The 25,995-nt window shown below is 44.7% G+C and overlaps 2 protein-coding genes across 6 annotated transcripts in view; one reads left to right on the forward strand and one right to left on the reverse strand.

Moving 5' to 3' along the window:
- The window catches only part of RC3H1 (ring finger and CCCH-type domains 1), a 65,247-nt gene extending 42,500 nt beyond the window's left edge, over window positions 1–22,747 (reverse strand). For all 5 annotated transcript variants that reach the window (XM_083157288.1, XM_083157291.1, XM_083157289.1 and 2 more), the window contains exon 1: window positions 22,600–22,747. The gene's annotated coding sequence lies outside the window, so the exon portion shown is untranslated. The remainder of the gene's footprint in view (window positions 1–22,599) is intronic.
- A 42-nt stretch (window positions 22,748–22,789) lies between these two features.
- Window positions 22,790–25,995, forward strand: part of RABGAP1L (RAB GTPase activating protein 1 like) — a 419,353-nt gene continuing 416,147 nt past the window's right edge. The window contains exon 1 of the mRNA XM_083157293.1: window positions 22,790–23,219. The gene's annotated coding sequence lies outside the window, so the exon portion shown is untranslated. The remainder of the gene's footprint in view (window positions 23,220–25,995) is intronic.

Raw genomic sequence — 25,995 nt, forward strand, 5'->3', positions numbered from 1 at the left:
GCCCAGCGAAGCAATTACCCCAAATTGTAATCAGGTAAACGGCGAGTGATATTGCCGCCCTGGTCGCAATATATCGACTGTTCCCTGGAACAAGGAATATATTACTTAGCAGCGTGTACCCAGCATAAGTCACATGCAGGATGTTAAATGCCGCTGAACCCCCGGAGGAATGAAGCCACAGTTTATTATTTCCTGGTGCTGCTTAAACCGAAATGGATGAAACGATAGACCTCAAAGGTTACATTGTGCCCATAGCACTCCGTTACCCTGACCTGCGGTATATTCCAAACTATATACAAGATCACAAAACAAAATACAGGCAGCTTCCATTGGCCGATGTTAGCGAGCGAGGATGACCACTTAAATCATACCAAGTACAAATTTGCCTGAGGAAGGTAAGAAATTGGAAGTCACATGCAGCCAGCCTGACACAATATACTTATTAGTAACCAGTGTGGAATTTACAGAGCGTGTTCCTGAACTGCGCTCACTTTAAAAACACTGCAATCTTAGTAATACCGACAATGCCTAGGACAGTGATGGCTAACCTTGACACGCCAGCTGTTGTTGAACTACACATCCCAGCATGCCCTGCTACAGTTTTAGCATGGCCAAATAGTAAAACTGTAGCAGGGCATGCTGGGATGTGTAGTTCAACAACAGCTGGAGTGTCAAGGTAAGCCATCACGGGCCTAGGAATACCCTATGACAGTTTTTCAGTCCTCAAGTACCCTAAAGCTGGGTACACATTAATATATATCTGCAAATTAAATGATCCGCAGATATATCTACAGACAGCTTGGGCAGCATGTTCTACATACACACTGCCCAATCCGTCGAGACTGACATCACAAGCGGGCCCACTGAGCTGTCAATCATCGCGTACACACTGGCCGATGGTTATCAATATATCGTTAAATTGAACAGCCCATATACCAGCCAGTTTGTACTCACCTTTACAATCCAGGTTTTAAAAAAGGTATCCAGTCTAGTCAGATTTAGACATTTTGTGTGGCTAAATCCAGTACCTCTGGGCGTTATCACTTATCAGCATAAAAACAATTGCATATGGCCCTGTGGTAGCACTGCTTCTGAAAACTTTTACTCATAGCCCTGTTGGGCTGCAAGCAAAAATGTTTTCAAGTTCAAGCCACAAGGAGGCGAGTTCCAATGCCGTTGCTGATGTTTACATTCTATCGTAATGGTAACTCATTAGGGCAAGTTAAATGAACAGTGTGTAGAAACAGATAACGGGAGAGCCCCAACAGCAGCACGCCTGCCACTTAGCATGGGAGATGCCAGCTTACTGTGCTAATAAAGTGCATTTCTGTGCGAGATTGCAGCAGCCTCCACCATTGCTGGGCTGGACAAGAAAAAAACAATTAAATAGCTCCTATCAGATGAGCTATCCCGAAACAATTCCCCCCATAACGTATAGGAACACCTAACATAATATATCAGAATGTTGAAAATAAGACATCACCTGGAGCAATCATCATCAACATCTGGAGGGCCGCAATTGCCCAGCCCTGGTCTAAAAGGACACATTTTCACAGTGCGGTAAATTGCTACACGTAATGGGTAACTACAGAGATAGATATTACATGGTAAATACTCAAGTTCTCAACAAAACAAAATAAAAAAACAATCACAAAAAAGGGACCACTTTACTTACATCAGCAATCCAATCTGAAGTATTAAATATAAAGCAAAACATTATTAGGCACTACATTTTTCTCCCATAAAAGTTTAACCTGTCTTTCATGAATATGCATTATCCACAGCCCACAATTTAAAGACTAGATTGAATACTAATAATAGAGGTGCCAGCGTTGCGATCTGGTCTCCGCGACATGACCACAGATTTTCAAATACAACGCCCACATCAATAGTCTTCAATGGCGCACTACTACAATTCTCAGGGAAGAGTATCTGGGGACACTAATGCCCAGGAATTGAACAGGGGCCAATATGTAGGCAGTGGTCTCTGGGTGCAGACATAAGGCCCCCAATACAGTATGCCACTCTTTCAAGGAGAGAATTCAGATACAATCCCCAATGCGCTCACCTCGCTGTCTTAGTCCCAGCAGTCGGAATTCCGACGTCGGGCTAATGACTGTCGGAATCCCGAATGTTGGTGTGTTATACCACACCTGGTGACACACACACCTACCCACCCACTGTATAAATGCTTTACAGCTTTAGGGGTTATTCAATCCCCGCCGCTATTTCCAACTGGAAAAATAGCGGCGGGCGCCTATTCCGTGCTGTATTGCCAGACAGCATTGAAGAGGCAGAACAACAGAACGAGCCCGACTTTAAAAGCGGTCGGGCACGTTTAGATAACGGCCGTGAATTGTCACGATCACTGCCCAATCTCGACAATCCATCCGTTTACATGGACATGCCCCCTTTTCACTGATCGCCAAGCAGGACATTGAATCCTGCCTGGCGATATGCTGTTGAGCAAGAAAAAAAAAACGTCCTTAATCCCTCCAAATTTTTTTCATGATTTCTGTAATAGAAGGGATGTCAGATGGGCGGTTTATAAAATGACGATCACAGCTAGATGATTGCTCCAACGTGTACAGGGGACCCCAACACCTTGCAGAAAAACAACAGGACTCTTCCCAATCAATACCATGCAATACAATACACGTCACTGTTCACCAACCAGAAAAAAAAAAAAAAAGTGTGTGGTCGGAGCAGCTGCCTCTCTATATAGGCACTATTGGCGATCCGGTCCTAAGAACATCCTGGAGTCCTAGGACTTTCTCTAGACTCAATATCGCTCCATGACCCACAGACTGGCACCAGCGAAGTTACCGCTACCTAATAGAAGACGGCTGTGGGTCAGTACTCTTACAGTAGCAGTATGTGCAGCAGTACAGGGCACAATCTAATCTCAGGCCAAAAACAAAAGGGTCTAAAATGCAGCACAGGAATATGGATGCTGGTTTAGGCGCTGGGTGCTATGAAGTCGAGGGATTAGGGCACACATAAGATATTTTTTTTTAGGTGCGCTTCATATTACAGGATACAATTACACTAATATAAAAGGGTTTGATTAATTCAAAGATATAATTAGAGCCGGCAAGGATATCCTGGAGCTATTTAATAGGCCACATTATTAAGCCTAACCACACCATTTCTTCTCACAACCCTCCAAAAACTTCTGCCTTTAGCGTAGAGCAAACAGCATCACGGCAGACACTAAGGTTAGAGAACCTTGGTTCTCGTGACTTAGCACCCGGCTTAAGTTGCGATAACTGGCATCAGCAGACTAGGCATAAGGGCAATTGAATAGCTCCTGGACCTCCTTCCTGGTGCTATTCATATTATTTGAATTGAAGCCAACCCATAATATATACAATGAAGCAATGAAACCAGATCCAACTACTACTAGTAATTTTTATGAAAATATAGGAATATTAGAGTTAAAAAACAACCAAAAAAAAACAACTTATTCTGCACATGTTCTAGACAGAAGCGAGATGCATAATAAAAGAAGAACAGTACAATTTATACGGGATATCTGCATCGTGGGTGTTGGAAGACGTACAGTATGCCAAATGTCCTGCTTGTAAATTGTTTTTTCCCCAGTTTTTGAAGCTGGATTAGATCCAGGATACCATGTGCCCCTACCTTATATTATTCTGTATTTCACACCGCCAAGTGAATAACATTACAATAAATGATTTGCAATACACATTTAAAATACCCTATTTCTCTCATTAGGAAAAAGCTACCAGTACTTACCAAAGACAAGGTGGCCATACAATAGTGTGATACGGTTGTTTTTCACGCAATTGCGACACACAAAGCCGTGAAATAGCATTATAAGAAGTGTCAAATTTGTATGGGTTTTACCTCCGAACCAATGCGGGGTCCCGTGACTGTTAAAGATTTCTCGAATCCCGCATCCATGACTTGGATGGCATACGATACATCGTATGCAAGAGGGTCGTATATGGTGTATTGAATGCTTTGCTGCCGCCAGGGAAACGGGCAAAGGAGCTCACGGGAAATCGCATGCGACTTCAAGTCTCCGATAATTCACACTAGTGCATGGGGCCTTCAGATCTTACACAAGACACAACTTGCAATTTTTACGGTTCCCAATGGTATCTGTGTGATCATAAAAATATATGGCATCTAAACAAGTCAGACGCTTTAAAGCAGGACGCTGCTAAACATTACAGAACTACACAATTTGCTACAGAGATCCTCCAGGTAGCACAAGCAGACATAAAGACTTACATCAGTGACATAATTATACCATACTCCAATTAAAACACTCAGAGTAATAAGTCCAGTCCATTACAACAGCAGAGAGGACCCCGTAGGGAAACTCAATGCTAACTGCATCATAGAGAGACAAAAAAGCTCTTCCCGTCAGATGTTACACAATATCCCACACCCAGCAATGCAGGAGTGACAGCCAGCAGCACTTATAAGTGCACAATAACTCTTGAAACAGTTCAAGAAATGAAGCATAAGCCACTCACCGAACTTATGACCCTCCATCAAGCTGAAGTGGGCGGAAAAGAGTTTCCCCTCGCCTGACCAGAAGACAGCCTTGTGTGTGATGGACTTATCCCTCTCAGCACAGCTTCCTCATTCTTGTTGCTTACCTCTCCAGCAATACACCCACAACGCCCTCTTTAAAGGGACAGCTCACAAGAATAGAGGAAGTGAGCGGCAAAATTCACATTCAAAGCTTGAAGAATGACAAACGATTGTTTACAAGGTGGGGAGGGAAATTCTTCTCCAAGGTACCCAACTGTGAGTACATATGGTGACAAGCCTGGGAGAGGCCTTGCTCCTATTGGGACAAATGGGATTTATATGGGCAGACATCCAAAGTACCCTAGTGTTCCCTCCCCTCCAACACATCTCCTTTCTATCTCCCACCTCATCTTGCTTTATGTTCCACCGAGAATCGCCTGCATCATTCTAAAGCAATGGGTTCTGTATATTAGGTCAGCAGTGACCATATCAAACAGATTAAATGTTGACACGGTCACATCACATACAGTCCAGTTTTCCGTTATGCCTATTGTGTCATCAGTTATGCTGCAAGCCCCCTACTTGCCCTCTGACAGTCTAAAATTATGGTTTTGGTGCGCCCAAACTACGGACTTTAAAGCACATTTTTCTCACACTTCCGGAGGCTGCCAATGGGCACCTGATCGGAGAAACACTGAATCGCTTCGCTTGACACCAAATACTATAGACGACCAACAGGGGGAACCCAGCACAATAGAATCCCACTCACTTTGTCTATTCAACATTTTAACCAAATAATGCGGTCGATTCTCAGGAGCTATTTTAATAAGCACGCTGATAAGTTGGAGAATGCAATACTTGCGGGTGTTTAGTCGAGAGTTTCCAACTTAAGTGCCCCACGGCGAAGCCATTTGCGTCGCCATAGATTTGACGGATATCTGCTCGCACCCCGTGAAAATCGGCCCGTGGAGATAAGTAGCAGATTTAGCCTTTTATTATAAAGGATTCTCGCTCTACAACTGTGTGTAGCAGAAGGGATACTATTTTATTTGTAATACTTAAACACTCATACACGCCCAACAATTCCCCATTTAGAGACTCAATAAGTAAAAACATTGTGATCCATAATGTGCAGGGTTTAGACGGGTAAACCAGTACAAAGTGCTGTTTGTTCTATCAAAACATCAATTGCCGCTCTCCACCTCAGAGAGGGTGCAAACAGAAATAATGGACACCTGCAGCTTTTACCCCTGACAGAAAAACAGTTTAGTAGTTCCTGTCAGCAATCGGCTGGCACTTGGTCTATAATCTTGAGTCGCAGTTTAGCTACTCCATGTTTCAGTTGTATGCAGTTGGAATCAAGATGGATATACAATTTAGATACGGTCCACCCAAGAGGGCTAAATAATGCCCTTTGGCTGGGCCGCTTCTTATTTTTATATTCAGTTAAGCAATGTCTGGATAGTGTTCTGTAATAATTCCAGCTATAGGGAAACTACTACCAGCTTTGGGGTTGTATTGGTTACAATATGTTGTATGCGATTTAGCGCCCGATTTTCCGCTATTTCCTGGCGATTTGCATGCTATTCCATCCTTGCACACCCCCACTATCCAAGTCAGCCCAAAGTGTGGCGAGGGGACCCGACCTGTTCATACCTCCACTATCCACGTCGGCGTGGAGTTGATTTTTTTGGCGAGTGCACCACCGAGCCCGAAGCGTGGTGAGCAGACGTGGAAAACGATCCCGAAGCGTGGCGAGCGCAGCGGGGATGTGGAATACACGTCAAGTAATCCGTGTGCGCTCGCCACGCTTCGGCATCGTTTTCCGCATCCGCTCACCACGCTTTATAAAATCAACTCCATGCCGACGTGGATAGTGGGGGTATGAACAGGTCGGGAGGACGCGTACCGCGTCCCCTCGCCACGCCTCGGGCTAACTTGGATAGTGGGGGTGTGCAAGGATGGAATAGCATGCAAATCGGCAGAAAATCTAGGAAAATCGAGGTAAATCGGCCGCTAAATCGCATCCGATTTTTGCATGCGATTTGGGGCCGATTTCACGGGCGCCGTGATAATAAACAAGTACCATTTTGTGTATATTGTTTTAACTAATGTTGACGAAGAAATATTACAGATTTCTTTATTATCTTAATAGACACATATAGCATTAAAACAAAAACATGGACAGGTGAAGTGAACACTGATTATATCATTACAATGGCATAGAACATATGAGACAGCAAGTGAACACTGAGCTCTTGAGGTAGATGAGCTGGAAGGAGGAAAGGTTAGACAGCAGTAAGGTTTCGAGTAACTTTGGCAAGAGCTGAATTGTGATGGATAGTGAGTGGATCGGAGCATCTCCAAGGCAACACTTGTGGGGTTCTACTAATATACAATGGTAAGTAGTTACCCAAAAGAAGGCCAAGGAAGGACAACCAGTGAACTGGTGACAGGACAACTAAGGCGCAATTATGCATGTAGGGAGACAAGCCTAGCCTTCTGGTCAGATCCCACACTGGAGTAAAAGCTGTTCAAAAGAACGCTGGCTAAAACAGAAAGCTGGAAATGCTGGAACACACAGTTCAGCCACAGAGTGGGCAGAATGCCCATGCTGACCTATCCACCGCCAAAAGTGCCTACAATGGGCATGTGGGCTTCAGAACTGACCCAGGGAGCAATGGAAGATGGTCTCTCCTGACAAAATCACATTTTCTTTTACATTATGTGGATTGCTCGATGCATCTGTGTCATTTACCTGGGGTAAGAGGACATGGCACCAGGATGGACTAGGGGAAGAAGGCAAGGTAGTGGTCGCAGTGTGATGCTCTAAACAAAGTTCTGCTGGGAAAGCTTGGATCCTGGCATTAATGTGGATGTTACTTTGACCAGTCTTCACCTACCTAAACATGGTTATTGACCAAGTACACCACTTGTACATGTCAATGCAGAACACACTACAACAACTGATTAGGAATGGTGTGAGAAACAGACGTGAAGGTGTTCACTTGGCCTCCAAATTTCCCAGATCTCAAACTGATTGAGCATCTGTGGGATGGGATGGAATAACCAGTCCGAGCCATGAAGGCATTACCTCAACTTCCAGATGCAGACAGGGCAGGGACCAGATACCACAGGACCCCTTCAGAGGTCTTGTGGAGTCCATGGCTTGGCAGGTCAGAGCAGTTTTTGTGGAACACAACAGTATTAGGGATATGATTTTAAGAATATGGTTGATGAGTGTGTGTGTGTGTGTGTGTGTGTGTGTGTGTGTGTGTGTGTATACTGTATATACACACACTTGTTAAGTGCACACAACACCACACTAGATCATAGCGGATTATGAAAACGACCATGCGCTTATTGGCATGAATAATCTGTAGCACAGTTGTTAAATCCTGGTGGCAAAAGAGTGCAGCAGTCAGGAGATTTGATCATTCGGGAGACCCAGCTCTTCGGTACAATAAACTCATGACCTTGCATGATGCACATTCCTCTATGAAGATTAGTACATATTCATACATCTTAAAAGGATAATTACACCTGGCAAATTACCCATTAGTGCATTTTATGTGCACGATTTCACATAAATGTCCTTCTTCACAAGCCAGATGTTTGACACCCCTAGTAACTACAGATGACCCATCCATCATTCATTCACCAAAACTCAGTTCCACAGCTCATTCCTCGATGAGAACACCTTCCTAAATAATAATGAGTTATACTTTATCATACATATTTTAGGAGGTCATACGTGTTCGCACGGGGATGGATGTTTGTGCCCTGCGCATGTGCAGGCGTCTCTGCGTAGCACTCGCATGGCCGGGTGGTTCAGTGGGGCGGACACTCTGGGCCTCGATAAGCTTCGCAGTTTACAGAGTCAAACAGAATCAGGCCATTAGTGTATTCTCCGGACATCATCTTAGAACCTACCTCCGCATAAGCAGGGAGTAGTTGTTGGTCAGAATTGTTTATTTGCCCCCAAATTACTAGATAGAAAATCAGAAATTTGGGGTGACACACATCTCGCGGCGAGAATAATACACAGCAGTGCAAATACAAAGTGAAGGGAAATCCTTGCAAGCTCTAAAGGTGCCCACACACTAGAACGATTTTAATACATAAACTTACTACATGTTGGAAGCTATGAAACTTAACTTATCCAATCTGGCCTACAGATGCCAACCAATCTGGCCTACAGATGTCAACCAATCTGGCCTTCAGATGATTTGACTTCAGATTGTTAAGTCATTCTTACCAGGCCCTTTACTGCAGGAATCATTTTTACCAAATATGACCACAACCAGTAATTAGACACAAGTAGAAAAAGAGAATACCAAAAAAATATTCTGGGAGTGTCTCCAAAACCCCATATATGCTCTATAAATTTCTTGCTTAATGATGGACTGCCGGTTACACTGGGCCATAAGCTTCAGTAGGAAAAAGATTAAAACAATAATAAGCACATGGTCACTAGCAATGGCACAAATCACTTTAACAAATAAACTACATTTCCTGTAAACATAAAAACAATTATTCTACAACATCCGCTTGTTAATATTACAGACCACCACACATCTTTTAAAATCAGAAAAAAAATATTTTTGGTTCTTAACGAGTAAATCCATTTCTCAGATTCCATAGGGGACACTGGAGTGATTCCACTGTGGTACAAGTAGAAGAGTGGAGTGTGTTACTTTTAAATGTATTCAGAAGTGTAACCTGCTAATGCAGTTGAGAGAAACCGAGTCTGAGTGGACAAAAACAAGAAAACAAAAGAGGTGGGGGAAGCCCAAAAAAAAAGTAACCAAGTAACCAACACCAAGGTGGTTAAGGAGGCGGTTCCTGGAAGACCAAGAGCACTGAGGTCAACCTGTGTCCACCATCACCAAGGACTGGCCACAGTAATATATGTGAAGGTGACTGTAGCCCAATTACAGACAGAGATAGGCATCTCGCCAGGATTCATCTGCCTGAAACTCCATAAAAAAAGAAGGAACTGAGCAAGGTTCTTCCACATTGGGTGCCCCATCAGCTGACTTGAAAGCAGCACAATGCTTACCAGGTTTGATGGAGCTTGCTTGATTTCTGTCTGGGAGATTAGTGGCGATGAATCCTGGATCTAAAATAGTGGCCCACAGAAGTTTCACAGTGTGGCTAAGCAGATGTTTTACGGCCTTGACTGGTCAGGTCACTACCATACCACTCATACAGCAGTCCCTCATCACTGGTACCCCAGTGTCTACTAAAAGCACTGGAAGCCTTTTCCAGTAGCTATCAAGGAACTCTTGGTGTCCTTCACCATCACAACAATGCACTGGTCCAGAAAAGTGGTGGATTTGACATCTTATGAACAAATCCAGTAGCACGGTCACCTTCCATACAGTTCAGATCTGACCCCCAGTGACTGTGTTCCCACAAATAAATAAATCAAGATAAGTGGCTTGCGTTGCAGTGGAGATCTTTATCCAGCATGTAGAAGACATACCTGCTTTGGACTTGTCTAGCTGCTTCACCAAGTGGTTTGAGCACATGTTACTCAATGTCCCGCCTGCCGAGCACAGAGAAGGGGGAGTGGCTGCGAGAAGCGGCCGGAAATCGGCGAGCTTTGGCCAGAAGATTGACATTTCCCAGCAGAACATGCCCAAATGGTTGTAACTCCTCTACAGAACACGTTAAAAACGTATTGCACATCGATCATATATTTAAGACCTTTATATGCATTTATTAAAAGTTTGGGCTTTTTCAGCAAGTATACATGCAAATCCATAGACTGTAGGCCCAGCTTTTTGCTGCACAAAGTCTAGCACCATTGCATCATATTATAAATGCACAGTATTCTCAATGGATTATTTTAATAATAAATGCAGAAAAAAAAAAGCAAGAGGGGTTCTACAAAATATATACAAACACAGTAATATATTGTTCATAACCTTGCATCCTTTCAGTCGCTAGAATAACTCCCACTGCACAATTAACCCACATGTCCAACACTTATTTCCTTCCACCACTTTTGTGTGATAAAAAAAAAAAAAAAAAAGTGTTTTGCTGTTGTCACGTAAACATATTGCCCATGATAGCATCGTGAGCACATGTCCTGAATCACCACCAAAGCATCCTTAGGTGACTCAGCTCCCTAGAGGGAAATCTGTCAACCATTGCAGAAATATAAATTCCCCACATACAGGTACAGTACAAACTGACAGAAACGTGACTATGTAAAACATCTGCACACAACCAGATTTTTCCACAAGCAACCACAACGTAATTACTGTAAAGAAGAAGAAAATAAAAGCAGTTTTGGCGTTTCAATAAACTTCCTAATCATTTCTTTCCTGATTCACAGCAGATTTAGATGGTTTCCAACCAATATGTGGGCATAGTGCAGTCATCTATGAATTCTTTAAAACAGGATTCTACATATACTGTACCCTTTCTAAAAGGTGTTGCACAAGCAGTAAATTAACTTGAAATACCTATTAAAAGGGGGGTATTCAATGGAGTCAATTCAATTCTCGGCACTGTGAATATTACAGGGAGAGAGCTCCCAGAGTTATCCTAATCAGCACCCTGCGAAGTCGGAGAATGCCGGTACTCGCGGGTGTTAAGTCATGAGTACCTCCATTTTCCGACTTAAGTGCCTCCCATGATGCCGTTTGAACCACACTATGGCACAAAACAGCATTGAAGCCCTAGTTTAGTTGAATTTCTGCACGCACTCCCAGAAACCCACTAGATGGAGTTAGCATGGCGCTGATTTGAATAGCCTCGGGAGCTCCCTACTGGCACTAACCACAGCGCTGAGAACTAGATCAACCCTATTCATTGCCACTTTTTTCCTCAGGCGCAAATTGGCAAGGGCAAAACAGACCCAAAATTAAATGCCAGCAATTTCAACAAAATAAATTTGGAACTGATCCACGTGGTTTTTGCCCATGCCGGATTTTTCACCCAGGAAAAAATCCGGCACAGAAATTGAATAGGGCGGATCTAATTCACACATAGGGGGGAGGGGTATGCAATCTCCCGCTGCCTTCCCCGACAGCATTGAACAGGGATCTCATTCACTTCACAATGGCCAGGAATTGTCGAGCTCCCGGCCGCAGCTCGCAGATAACCATCCACTTCTCGTGGCCACGCCCCTTCCCGGTGCTCGGCATGCAGGACATTGAATCCCGCCTGCAAAATCACAATCGAGCAGGCCGAGAACGGAACAGGGTCACGGCTGTTGGGCCAGCCCGACAGTCGTGACCCTACATTGAACACCCCCGTAAAACCGGTCAAAAATTGAGGGTGATCTTCAACTGATTTAGCTGCTATGCCGTTGCCGCCAGCCTGAGGTTCATGGAGCTACAATTGAATAGCTCCATTGGGCGCCCTCTAACTTGCAGGAGGCACAATAAGTGGGACCAAAAGCATTTACATGTCGACATGGGGTTTTTCACAGTTTTTTTAGCCGACAGGCGGTATTTCATGCCCTACCATCCACTAGGGCATGCTGGGAGAATACAATAGTGTGCCGAGCGCAGCGAGGCACCAAGCCCAAAGCAGGAGACGTGGTGCACTTTAACCTGTGTCCATGTCGACATGGGCCGGGTCAAGAAACTGAAAAACCCCATGTCGACCTGACCCTGTCAACCTAAACACTGTCTAACAACTTGCTGGTGACCAACTGATCCACACCCTTAATATTAGACATGATCCATAGTTACAACTATAGTAAGCATAACGATAAATCAAATATCAAGTTCTACCATCCACAACTAAAATATGTCCTTAACAGCACCCTGCAGTTAGAGTGAATGCCAAATAAAGTTATCATTTGCAGTTTTTAGTGATGTTTTAAGAAGCAACTTTAGAAAAAAAGGACACTTGCCACAGGTGAGTCGCAAGGACTCTGGTGTACCAAGAGGGGCTATTTGGCGCACCTAGAGCAGATGTATCAGGACATCTGTATTGCTGTAGCCATTTAAACCCACTGAAGAAGAAGTACTTTATGATTATGCTCTGAGGAACCACAACCACTTAGTATGCACAGACAGGCTAATGCTACAGGCAATATAGATGCAAAAGGGCTTATTCAGAGTTGCACACACGTCAGCTGAAATCACACTTGCATTACGTGCATAGAATAAAATACAGATAAGAGCCTGTATGTCATGGCACCATCATTATTTGTGTGCACTGGCACCAGCTCTATACATGGTGCAAGGGAAATTGGAGATCTCTACAAATACTACAAACTCCAGGCATTGAAGCATTCAGTCAGATCAAATCAGAATGTCGCAGCTGAGATGAGGTAGCCATCCACGCATAGGATATTACACTGTGCTATGGTCTGATTAAAGTACACCCACAAACATAAAAAAATTATATAGTGTTATGTAATATATATATTGTTTGTCATTCATAATAATAACATTTTTTTTATCACAATATGGAATCCTATTGCTCAAACTCCTGTATAGAAGGAAACAGATTTATATCACAATAGCCACTGATTCAACAGTTGTAATCTCCTGGTGCAAAAGGCCAGTTCTACCATAGAGCGTGTATTCAGGGATAAAATACGCAAGACCTGTCCTCAAATGTTGACTTCTGCGCAACAAGGACTAAAGGTGGCCACACATGCGCACAATTTATTTACAGTTTCTTATATAGCGCAGCATATTCCATTGCGCTTTACAATTGGAAACTGTGATAAAACAAAACTAGGTAGCAACAAGCCCTGCTCGCAAGCTTACAATCTATATCATTTGTTAGTTCAAATCGCACGGTTTTATTTCCATACAATGCGCACTCTCCCGTAGTCCAAATCGAAAGGTAAAAAAGTATGTGCAGGTAGGAAATTTATGTATGTGCAGCTAGGTATATATGAACTAGATTGCATGTACCCTGTAATTGACTATAGTCAAAAATCAGATTTAGTTCAAAGTGTACAGTTCAAATTGTGTGGGTGCATAAAACCTCTTTGTATGTCATACAATGATATTATTGTATAGGTAATGTCATGACATCGCACACCCTATAAAATCGCATGCGATTTTGCGGGAGGTGCGATGCGATGCCCTGGGGCATACAGAGCAGTGAATAAATTAGATTACAAAATCGCATCGCACGGCACTAAAATGGCCCATGCGATGCTCACACGCAGAATAGCCCACGAAGCAATTTGCTTAGTGGGTGCTCTGCTAGGAAACAAGTACCAATACCTCTATATCATCTGGTTACAACATTTGAAAGAGGAAATGGTAGACTAGCACCAATGATTTCTAAGCTGGCCTTCGTTGTAAAAAAAAAACAACAACTCATTTCCAGAACTGGATTACAATAAACCCTGTGTCACACGTCTTTAACAGCTAATTAAAATATTATATTCAATTAGTTCAGCAATTCCAATTGCATAAAACCATTTACACACACACAGAAGCTCTTTGCAGGAAAGATCCTCTGAAGCAGGGTACACATTAGACGATGCAATGTCGTCAACGATTTTTCTTGAACTGGCTGTTCTCCCTGAGCAAATGATATAGTGCATCTACATTAATGATTTAACAAACTAGATCGTTCAGTTGCTAAATCCAGGAGCACGCTGTCATTGACTATATAAATCAGTAGGACAACAGAGTGGGGTTGTTAATGACCAACGTGAGCACGCTTCGTTAACAATATGGGGTCATATCACACCCGGTCTAAAAAGGCGGGCGATCGTGGGGCGATATTCAATTTATAATTTTTTTGCACTGATCGCGCTCATTAAGGTCAGTTTTAGCTGCACATAGTGGCTACACCTGATCAAACTAATGTGCGCACTGTGGAAAAACCGCAAAAAAATGTGCATTTGGCCTATATTGGGTAAACTCTATAGGCACGAAAAAGATTGCAAACAATATTGTTATCGTGCATATTGTTTAACGGTCTCATCTAATGTGTACCCAGCTTTAGTGATACTTTTGGATTATTTAATAAATACTATGGAGGGGCAATTTAAAAAGGACACCCACACTATGATCATTGCTTTTATACCCAAACAGATGGGATTTAGTAGCACAAGAACTGTTGGAAGCATGCTGACAGCCGGAAAACGCGTGGATTGGCGGAAAAAAAACAACCCACGATGATCAAGGTGTATTTTGCCGGAAAAGGCCGCAGATTAGACAATCTAGTGTCTATTCCAGCATTGCAGAGTCGAATTTGCATGGGTCAAATGGACAGATTCTCTAAGCTTCAAAAGTGATAAAATGGAGAGTGATAAACAGCCAGCCAATCAGCTCCTACCTGCCATGTCACAGACTGTGTTTGAACAATGTCAGGCAGGAGCTGATTGGCTGGCTGTTTATCACTCTCCATTTTATCACTTTTGAAGCTTAGAGAATCTGGCCCAAAGACTGCCAACAACGGCCGAGAATAAGTGTGCACTGATATTTCCGACTGCAAGTAATATCGGCACAAAATGGGAATGTAGGTGATATGGGTACACACACACACACACACACAGGAAAGCTCTCCAGTGGTGAGCCACTAGATTACAGGAAACCGGTTGGAGAACAATAAAGGGCGGGATCTTATTTCTTTCAATCCTTTTATGGCCAATAAAACCAGCTTGATGGCGACATTTGTGAAGGACAGTCATTAATGCGCTATCCAATTACAGGCCATTTCCTCATCCGAAAAGATGATCCAATGTGTTATTGCGCTTCTGCAGGCTGCAACATGGGAGATTCTATTCGTTGAGGTAAATTACTGCAGCCAATTAGATACAGACCAAAGTCTTCATGTGTTATTTTACATGGTATAGAAACTTCCCTGACGACCAGTCTGATTGCTAGTGGTAAACAAACGAAACACTGGTTGCAAGGAGACAGTGACCGTCAACGAGAACTGTACACACTGTGATAACACCTTTATATTTCAACGGTCGATAATATCTTGGCAATCCCCTTTACTGTCCATTAATTATAAAGAAATGGATGATCAATGCTACATCTAAATAAATAACTAAAATAAATATTTTCAGAAAAGTAGAAGAATCAATAGTGTGATGTTAAGGTGCCCATATACTTGTCCAACTTAGGCCAATTTTGCCCGATCCAAACCGATCGGGCCAAGAAATCAGCCTAAGTCGGATGCGTTTGACATCCCCTATGACCCAATGCGCGGTCCCGTGTGCATCTGGTCGGAGTGGGGAGGTCGGATGGGCTGTAGTGTTCCCGCTAGGCTGTTTTAGCCCGATTTTTAAAGGGCAAAATACGCCCTGCCCCTCTAGCAGCGCCCCGCCAAAACAGCCTGGTGCCTGCCGACTGCTTGCACGGGGAAGCCCAGTGGCGCCTTAGACGCCGATGCCCGGCGCTTCCTGGCATCACGGCACCTTGATCCCTGTAGCGGCTGGCCCGCCCACTTTAGCGATGTCAGTGGTCCGGGACCGCCCACAAGTGTGGCGTCGGCGTCCCCAGCACGCCTTGCCCGACCAAAACACTAGAGTGAACACTAGGCTGCACATTAAATCGGGCCCATCAAGGGTGCTTTTTAGCACTTGCGATGTGTCGGTCCAATCCATAGGTGTGTGCCAGCGGTGAAGAACCGCTGGCACACACCTATGTGCAGCAGCTGGGTCTGGTCGGCGAAGTGGCTGGGTGCTTGTAACGGTATTTGCCGGGTGGGCAGCGCTGCTAAATTTGAACTTTTTTTTTTTTAAACACTGGCTGGATGCTGATTGACTGAGAGAATTCAGCCAATCAGCATCCAGCCAGTGTTTTCACATTCAGCAGCGCTTCCCGCTGCGGGGCAAATACCGCTACAAACTCCCTGCCACCTCTGCCCAGACCATGCCGCTGCTGCAGCTGCCTGGGGGATAGTATAGGTAAAAATGGCACATCAAGTGCCAAATCATAAGCAAGCCTCCCGGAGAGCTGCCGGGGTTCTCTCAAGGGCAAACTGGTCTGACTCGTCCTTAGGACAAGTCGGACTAGTGTATGGGGGCCTTTACATTCAGCTCCAAATAGGTGCTAACCTCCAATATTCACTCAGGATCCAAGAACGACAGGACAAGACAGCCGTGTAGAACACCCATAAAATAACTAAATCGCCCCCAAAATTCCTAAACATGAAAGTAAAATATGGGATGTGGGGCAGATATTTGTCAAGCCTTCAGTGGTTCTGGGGCATTCCTCAAAAGGCTTGTTTCCACTGCAATTACAGAGGTTGTCAAATGTATTCTTTAAAGCTGGGTACACGATGGAGCGATTTGCCATTTTGTAATGACGGATTGCCTACAACGCTAAAGGCCCCCATACACTAGCCGATTTTGGTCAGATTTCAGCCAGATCAGTCGGATCTGGCCGAAATCGGACCAAAATCGGCTAGTTTTGATGTCCCCTCAGATCCGATGCGCGGTCCCGTGCGCATCGGATCTGCGTCGGGTGGTCGGACCTGCTGCACGTCCGACCACCCGACTTGGGACCTAGTGGGGCGGCGCTGCTGCGGTAGAGGGAGCAGGGGGGGGGCTGGGGACGCTGCGGGGGACACAAGCGGCATAGAGCCGGGCAGGGGGAGCCGGCGGGAGCTGTCAGTGTTGAATAAAAAAAAAAGCCCATACAATGCATGGGCAGCCTGTGATTGGCTGAGCGCTCTCAGCCAATTGCTGACTGGCTGAGAGAGCGCTCAGCCAATCACAGGCCGCCCATGCATTGTATGGGCTTTTTTTTTTTTATTCAACACTGACAGCTCCCGCCGGCTCCCCCTGCCCGGCTCTATGCCGCTTGTGTCCCCCGCAGCGTCCCCAGCAGCGGGGGACACAGACGCTGTCCCCCACAGCGTCCCCAGCAGCGGGGCACACAAACGCTGTCCCCAGCAGCGGGGGACACAGACGCTGTCCCCCGCAGCGTCCTCAGCAGCGGGGCACACAAACGCTGTCCCCAGCAGCGGGGGACACAGACGCTGTCCCCCGCAGCGTCCTCAGCAGCGGGGCACACAAACGCTGTCCCCAGCAGCGGGGGACACAGACGCTGTCCCCCGCAGCGTCCTCAGCAGCGGGGCACACAAACGCTGTCCCCAGCAGCGGGGGACACAGACGCTGTCCCCCGCAGCGTCCCCAGCCCCCCTGCTCCCACCTCTGTAGCCCCCCCCCCCCTGCTCCCCGGGTTTTTTACATGTGATAAATCGAGACGATTTATCACATGTAAAAAATGGCACATCAAGTGCCAATCTAATCAAGCTCCCCCCGGGGAGCAGCCGGGGAAGCTCAGGGGGAAGTCGGGGGCGACTTGTCCTAAGGACAAGTCGCCCTAGTGTATGGGGGCCTTTAGTGTGTGCAGGTGATTGCCCATTACCGCAGTCACTAGTGAGGAACACAAAGGAGCAGATGACAGCACCACCGGTTGTGCGTCTATGCTATGTCGTGGGTAATAGGTGTCTCCTGGAGAAACAATTGAATAGCTACAGCTGTTTACGAAGCCCAATCTCAATTCTAAAATAACAGGTGATTAGAGAGAACTGCGAGCTGAAATGTATCTCGCCACAACACACCCGCACTGAGAACAATGTAACTGCTCCATTATGCAACATCTAGTGGCGGCTGCGTGAGAAACAATGGAATCTTCTAAACCTACGCATCCAACATTAATCTATATGTACACGCTGCGATTTGGGCTATCGATTTGGACCATTAAGTCAAAACCGCTAGAAAATTAGGGCAAATTGCCGCACACAATCCAGATTCAATCCCAATGCACCGCTCTGTGCTCCCTCCCTGCTGACGTGGGCACCCACCCTGTGTGTTTAAAGCTGAATCAGCCAGGGTGTGTACACCTTAACTTAAACAAATTAAGACTACCAAATTGTTTATATTAACAACTTTTTCACATTGAAACTAGTGGTAGTACAGCAAATGTTTTCTGGTAAACAGCTCAACTATGCCAAAAATAAAAAAATGAACACATAAAATAGCTTATTAAAAACACCCAGACCAATACATGATGATCAACCTCTAGGTCATAGCTCCTAAATATCGGGATGTAATTTACATTCAAGAAACAACAATCACTAGTCTGCACCTCCGAATGACTGACAGACGTCTTAACGACACTTCATAGAATGCTTGCAGCTTTCGCAATAACTATTTGGTTGTGGTCATCGATACCAACATCACTCACCCATCAATCAGATAAAACATAAACCCATGTTGCCTAAGTGTTAGTAGCTTAGTACATGCACATTACACGCCATGCTCACATTTACACACCAGAATAATTTGGCCTCAATTCCCTCAATTTTGATTCAATATCGACTGATTGTACGTACAGTGGGCATGTTTTAGATCCGATTAGATGTGCGTCCCCGCTGGTCGTTCGGGAGATCCTACCTGCTGCAGTCAGGATTTATAAATGATCCATTCAACTGGATAGAGATCATGATCTGATCATATGCAGATTGTGTGCTCCAGCAGATCGTGCGATCATTGTATGAATGTCTCACAATCATGCTCGTTCTGGTGTGTACCTAGCATTAGATCTGTGGGTCCAAGTAGGGGAAGCGGGCGAGCAGCAGACACCCGGTGATGTCAGCTGTCCGCCCTCAGGATTCCATGGTAACGTCCATGAAACGCTGGGTGTTCCCATGGGTGCGACGATGCATCTCACTCGCACTGCCCTGTACAAGCGGCCTCCGAATGATAAATTCACCATGGCCGCTTGCACAATGCGGCTGCATATGCGCATAAATGTCTATGTGCTAAACATCGAGAGACCAAGCTAGAATAACCTCCTTATTGTAAAAGCAATCCAAAAGGGGCAACACTGAGGTCATTGGTTTGTATATTCTCCTCATGTTTGCGCGGGTTTCCTCCAGGTACTCTGGTTTCCTCCCACAATCCAAAAATATACTGGTAGGCTAATTGGCTCTCAACAAGTTAACCCTAGAATATCTGTGTGCGTGTACATGTGATAGGGAATATAGATTGTAAGCTCCACTGGGGCAGGGACTGATGTGAACGTTCAAATATTCTCTGTAAAGCGCTGCGAAATATGTGTGCGCTATATAAGAAACTGGTGGTATTAATAATAAAAAAGTAAATGAAAATTAGATCAGCCTACTTTAATAGCAATATTATTATTTAGTAACATAAATATAAAAACCTCCATTTCACGCGTGGCAACAATATAGGGGTGTGGTCTAGTCAGCGGGCTGTAAATAGCACCGGGGCTATTCATTTCGACGAGCTGCTAAATCAGACTAGTGGATTACTGCTCACAGTTCTTCTGTGGTGCGAGCAGAAATCTACTAAATCTAGGTCAATGATGCTGTTTTGCGTGGCGCAAAAGCCATCATGGCAGCGCACTCATCAGAGAATGCTGGTTCTCGCAAACCAAACAGCGACGACTGCTGGCATTCACTAGAGTAACAGTGCGCCGATTTAAATGGTTCTGGAAGCTCCCTCCTGGCGCTATTCACAGTGCACTGCATAGACCCCTTTGTAGATATATAAATCACTCTGTTAGGAGAAAATAAAAAAAATTAAAGTGTCCTGCCACAAATGACCAGGGGATTAACATTACAAACAGCGGGACAATCTGATTATAGGTGAAATGTCCATAAGGATGACCCCATACATAGACAATTCAGTGGTGAGGAACTCCTAGATGCAGGCACCTCACAAGCAGGGGGACATGGAGATGTAGACAACCAGCACCTGACACTTATAGTGACCCTGTAATGCAGTCACCTAGGGGTCAATTCTATTCTCTGTGAATAGCGCGCTGCAAGTGCCGACCAGTGGATTTCTGCTCACGTCCGTCCTGGGATATGGGCAGAAATCTGACAAAACAATGTTGTTTTAAGCCTTTGCCCGGTGCAAACAGCATCACAGTGGGGCACTTAAGTCGTAAAAGCCGGTACTCGCAACTAAACACCTATGAGTACCGGCATCCTCCAACTTAGCAGCACGCTGATTACAATATTATTTATTATCAGTTACTTATATAGCACACACATATTCTGCAGCGCTTTACAGAGAATATCGGAACATTCACAATAGATCGGGGAGCTCACACTCCTGACACTATTTGCATGGGTCTTCAACCTATGGCCCTCCAGATGTTGTGAAACTACATGTTCCAACATGCATTGCCGCATTATTTCCTATAAGAGCATGCCAAAACTGTCAGGGCATGCTGGGATATGTAGTTCTACAACATCTGGAGGGCCACAAGTTGAAGACCTGTGATTTACAGCATGGAGAACAGACCCGACCCCCTAGAGCCCGACACCCAGCATGTAGTGTGACAACCCCCCACAGATGCAAGTACCCACCTCCTGACATCTTACAGATAACAGTACATTTACTAAAGCATCTAAATATGAAGAGGTGATGTTGCCCATATCAACCAATCAGATTCTGTCTATAATTTTCTAGTATGCAATAGAGAAAGGATAGACAATCGGATTGGTCATTATGGGCAACATCCCCTCTTATAATTAGTGAAGCTTTAGTAAATTTTCCCTTTTAGACCCTGAAACCTCACAGGTAGGATGACCCCACATATACACACCCAGATGCTGATGCCACAGAAGTAGGGTGACCCTATATATGTACACACACAGCTATGGACACCTCAGATGTAGGGGTGATCCTATATATGTATACAAACACAGCTACTGACACCTCAGATGGGATTCGGCATGAAAAGCCGGCGGTCGGGATCCCGGCGTTCAAAATCCTGACGCCGGAATCCCGAACGTCGAAATCCCGACAAGGGGGGGGACGTGGATCGCCCCACGGGGGAGAAAGTGTCGGGATTTCGGCGTTCGGGATTTTGAATGCCGGGATCCCGACCGTCGGGATGTAGGGGTGACCCTATATATGTACACATAGCTATGGACACCTCAGATGTAGGGGTGATCCTTTATATGTATACAAACACAGCTACTGACACCTCAGATGTAGATGTAGGGGTACGTACACACACAGGTACGACATCTCAGAAGTAGGATTATCCTATATATGTACACATACACAGCTTCTGACACGTCAGATGCTGAGGTATCCTATATATGTATACACACAGCTACTGACACATCAGAAGGAGGGCGATAGATATATATATATATATATATATATATATATATATATATATATATACACACACACACACACACACACACACACACATCTACTGACACCTCAGAAGCAGGATGATCCTATATATGTATACACACAGCTACTGACACCTCAGAAGGAGGATGATGATCCTATATATGTATACACACACAGCTACTGGCACCTCAGAAGGAGGGAGATCCTATATATGTAGACACAACGGTACGGACACCACAGAAGTAGGGTGATCCTATCTATGTATACATACACAGCTTCTGACACGTCAAATGTACAGGTGATCCTATATATGTATACACACACAGCTACTAACACCTCAGAAGGAGGATGATCCTATATAAGTAGACACAACGGTACGGACACCACAGAAGTAGGGTGATCCTATATATGTATACGCACACAGCTACTGACACCTCAGATGTAGGGGTGATCCTATATATGTATACACACACAAACAGCTACTGACATTAGATGTAGGGGTGATCCTATATACATTATGTATACACACACAGCTACTGACACCTCAGATGTAGGGGTGATCCTATATATAGTGGTATATGTATTGTAGGGACACCTCCTCAGATGACCATATGTACATGTACACACAGCGCCACTGACCCTATGTGCAGACAGCCATTAGGTCTGATCACACGTTACATAACGAGCCTGTGGTGAGGACGAGCCGGCTTGGCAGGAATACGGCGGCTGTGGTTGGGTGGGGCAGGTGCCGAGTCACAGCTCCGGGCCTCCCCTACCTGCCAGCAGCAGTCTCCGGGCAGCCTCAGAACAAGGAGCAGGCCTGTGGCCTAAGCCTGTCAGCCATAGGCGGCGATCCCCTCCAGCCCCCTCCCCTCGCCGGACACTAGAATAGCGCACACAGCCGCCTCACACAGCTGCCATAGAGAGCAGGCCGCCAAGCCGCGGCCCCCAGTGACGCGCTGCCCCGGCCTTGAGGGCGTCTCGGAATGGGCGTAACTCACCGGCGATAGGTCTCAGCTGTCCGTGTCCCGGGCATTTCGAGCTGCCGGCGGGGGGCTCGCCTGGCGGAGAGCGGGGAGCATCGTGTCCTTCCGGCTGCTCAGCTCTTCTTCCTGCTCCCAGAATCCTCCGCTGTCCCCTCCCCCCAACCAGGCCTCATCCCCCTTCCCCCAATCACACCCCCTCCCTCACAAACGGCTGACACCCCGGGCTGCCCTGTACCATCCCTCCCTCATCTTGTGTTCTTCTCCAAATGGATGCTCATCTCCCTCTCCCTGATAGATATAGAGAGAGAGAGAGATTCATATATTAAGTGACATTTATCAATATAACTTTCAGTATGTATGTGACACAGGTGGAAATGTCAACATGATCACTATATCAACAATTTGTCACTTATACCTAAAGGCTCCCATGCACTACTGCATGGCATTGCATGCGAACCTCGCATGCGATCCCCTAGCAACTACCCGTCTGCGAGCCGCCAAGCTTCGGGCGGCTAAATCACATACAATGCACCGTATGCACTCCTGCACGATGTATTGTATGCGATTCCATTGATTGCCACAGGATCCGACAAATCCTTGCTGCCAATGCCGATCTCTGGATCCGATGTGAACAGGTAAGCGCCTCAGAACCGATCCGGAGCTAAAACACACGATATGGCCCTTTTCACAGGATTTAACAGATCGATGGGTCGTTATTGTGTGAAAAAGGTCCATATCGTATAAGTGTATGGCACCGTAATGCCTAACAATAATGTTGAAACATCATATATTAGAACTTGGCCTATGTCGACATTTTCCAAGTGTCAACATTTGTTATCCATATAACCATTTAAAAATCTGACATAACCGTTGACGGTGATTATGGGCTATGTGACGGCATATCACATGTAAGCTGAGAAGCTGCACTTACATGGGGAAATTTACTAAGATGGGAGTTCTATTGAAGATGATAGCAACCAATCAGATTCTACTTCTTGTTTATTTAGCACCTTCTAGAAGATAATCGATAGAATCTGATTGGTTGCTATGGGCAACATCCCATCTTCAACAGAACTCCCATCTCAGTAAATTTACCCCACAGAGAGGTGGTGGATATCTTATAACCCTGGCGATCCCCACTAGAACGTTGTCGGCCGGCTCCAATCCCTGCTTATTGGTGTGATATCTTTTAGATAGTAGCGCCAAAATAGACGGGGCGCATAGCTCAAAAAAGGGGTGTGTGTACCAGCGCGGGCTGAAAAGAATATAATGAGCAAAAATTTGCAGAACGGTATCCTTTACAATATAGAATTTATTAAAGATAAAATTTAAAAAGCTGTAATAGCATATGAAATTTTGCAAGTCATAAAAGGGGGTTACAATGTTGTATAAAAATGTAAACCTGTGGACATTCAATTCTCAGCACAATTTATAGTTTAGAGTATAGCATGTAATTTGCATATTACCACACTGACATCTGAAGGTGTAGTCCCATAATAGCAGGTGACCAGGTGGCCAATGGCGATCCCAAAACAGAGTCCAGATGGAGAATTAGGTGTCTCTGATGGGAAAGATGGTAGAACCTGGAGGATATGATGATTTCCGTGTCTGCCTCGGATAATGAGTCCGGATGGGATGGTGCAATGCACAAGTAGATGTCCTGGTTGGTGTGGATAAACTCAGGTTGTAGCGGTGTGCTGGAAGTAGAATGGTCCACATAGCTCCCCTGAAATCTACCGCACTTCGGCACAGTGATATATGGGGGAGAAGTGGTATCAGCACAAATAACATGCGCTGATACCACTTCTCTCACATAATAATAAATAACACATCTACCCCAAAGTTTAGAAACCAAAATACAGACCCCATGCCAATGGTTATTCCCTAATAGGTGCCGTTCACATTGGACACAGGTGCAGTGCCAGAACTTGTAGATTACATAGTCTCCCTGCACTGAAATATGGCTCCCGCCATGCTGTAAACACGAGCCGGGTTATATGAGCTGGGTTACCTGCTAATGCCCCTTTTACACTAGCAACCTGGGTCAGACCCGGTAATTTGTACTCGGATCAATATCGGGTTGGACCTGGGTTTAAGACACATTTCCACTACCCGGTAAATTGCTGGATCAGCCCTGTTTACACTTAACCCAGGGAAGGCCTGTTTTTTCCTATAGATTACATAAGAAAATGTCTTTTTAAAGGGCTTTACCAAAGGGGAGGTCATAAAACAGGGCCACCATTACCCAAAAGGGCCACCATTAAACAAAACATTTTCTGATTAACCCCTTCCTGACAGAGCCAGTTTTTGCGTTCCTGACAGAGCCCTTTTTTTCAAATCTGACATGTCTCACTTAAGTGGGGATAACTTTTTTTTGCTGTTTTTTCGTGACACATTGTACTTCAAATTAGTGGTAAATTTGGGTCGATACAGTCTGTGTTTTTTTGTGAAAAATACCAAAATATCGTGAAAAAATGGAAAATTTAGCGATTTGCAAAATGTTAAATTTTCTGCTTGTGAGACAAATAATCTTACCACTCAAAATAGTGAATAACTAACATAGACCATATGTCTACTTTATGTTGACATCATTATTTCAACTTCCTTTTAATTTTTTGGGACACTAGGAGGCTTACAATATGAATAGCAAATTCTCAAATTTTCAAGAAAATTTCAAACACTGATTTTTTTAGGGACCAGTTCAGTTCTGATGTGACTTTGAGGGACTTGTATGTGAGACACCCCCATAAATGATGCCATTTCAAAAACTGCACCCCTCACAGTATTCAAAACAGCATTTTGGAAGTTTGTTAACCCTTTAGGTGTTTCACAGGAATTAAAACAAAGTGTAGGTGAAATTTCAAAATTTCTTTTTTTTTTGCAGATTTGCAATTTTAATACATTTTTCTAAGGAACACAGTACATTTTACTAGAGAAATGTGACTAAAAATTGATTCCCCCAATTCTTTTGTTTTCATAAATATCCTATATGTGGCCCTAGTGTGCACGGTGACCAAACCACAGGCTTCATAATAGAAGGAGCACCTACTTGATTTTGGAGCCTCCTTTTTATGAGATTATTTTTTAGGCACCATGTAGGTTTCAAGGCACCATAAGATGCTAAAAGTTAGGAACCCCCCCACAAGTGACCCCATTTTGCAAACTACACCCCTCAGGGAATTCATCTAGGGGTATAGTGTACATTTCAAACCCCCAGGGGTTTCACCAATTGTGGTACAACTGGGCAGTGAAAATGAAAAATTATTTTTTTTTACACAAAAATGCAGTTCTGGCTCCAAATTTGTCATTTTCAGAAGGTATGAAGGAGACAAAGCACCCCAAAATCTGTGCCCCAATTTCTCCCGAGTACGGCAATGCCTCACATGTGACCAAAAAATACCAGTTGGGTGC

This window comes from Crinia signifera, chromosome 8, assembly GCF_055691185.1.
Source record: "Crinia signifera chromosome 8, ASM5569118v1, whole genome shotgun sequence".
Taxonomy (NCBI): domain Eukaryota; kingdom Metazoa; phylum Chordata; class Amphibia; order Anura; family Myobatrachidae; genus Crinia; species Crinia signifera.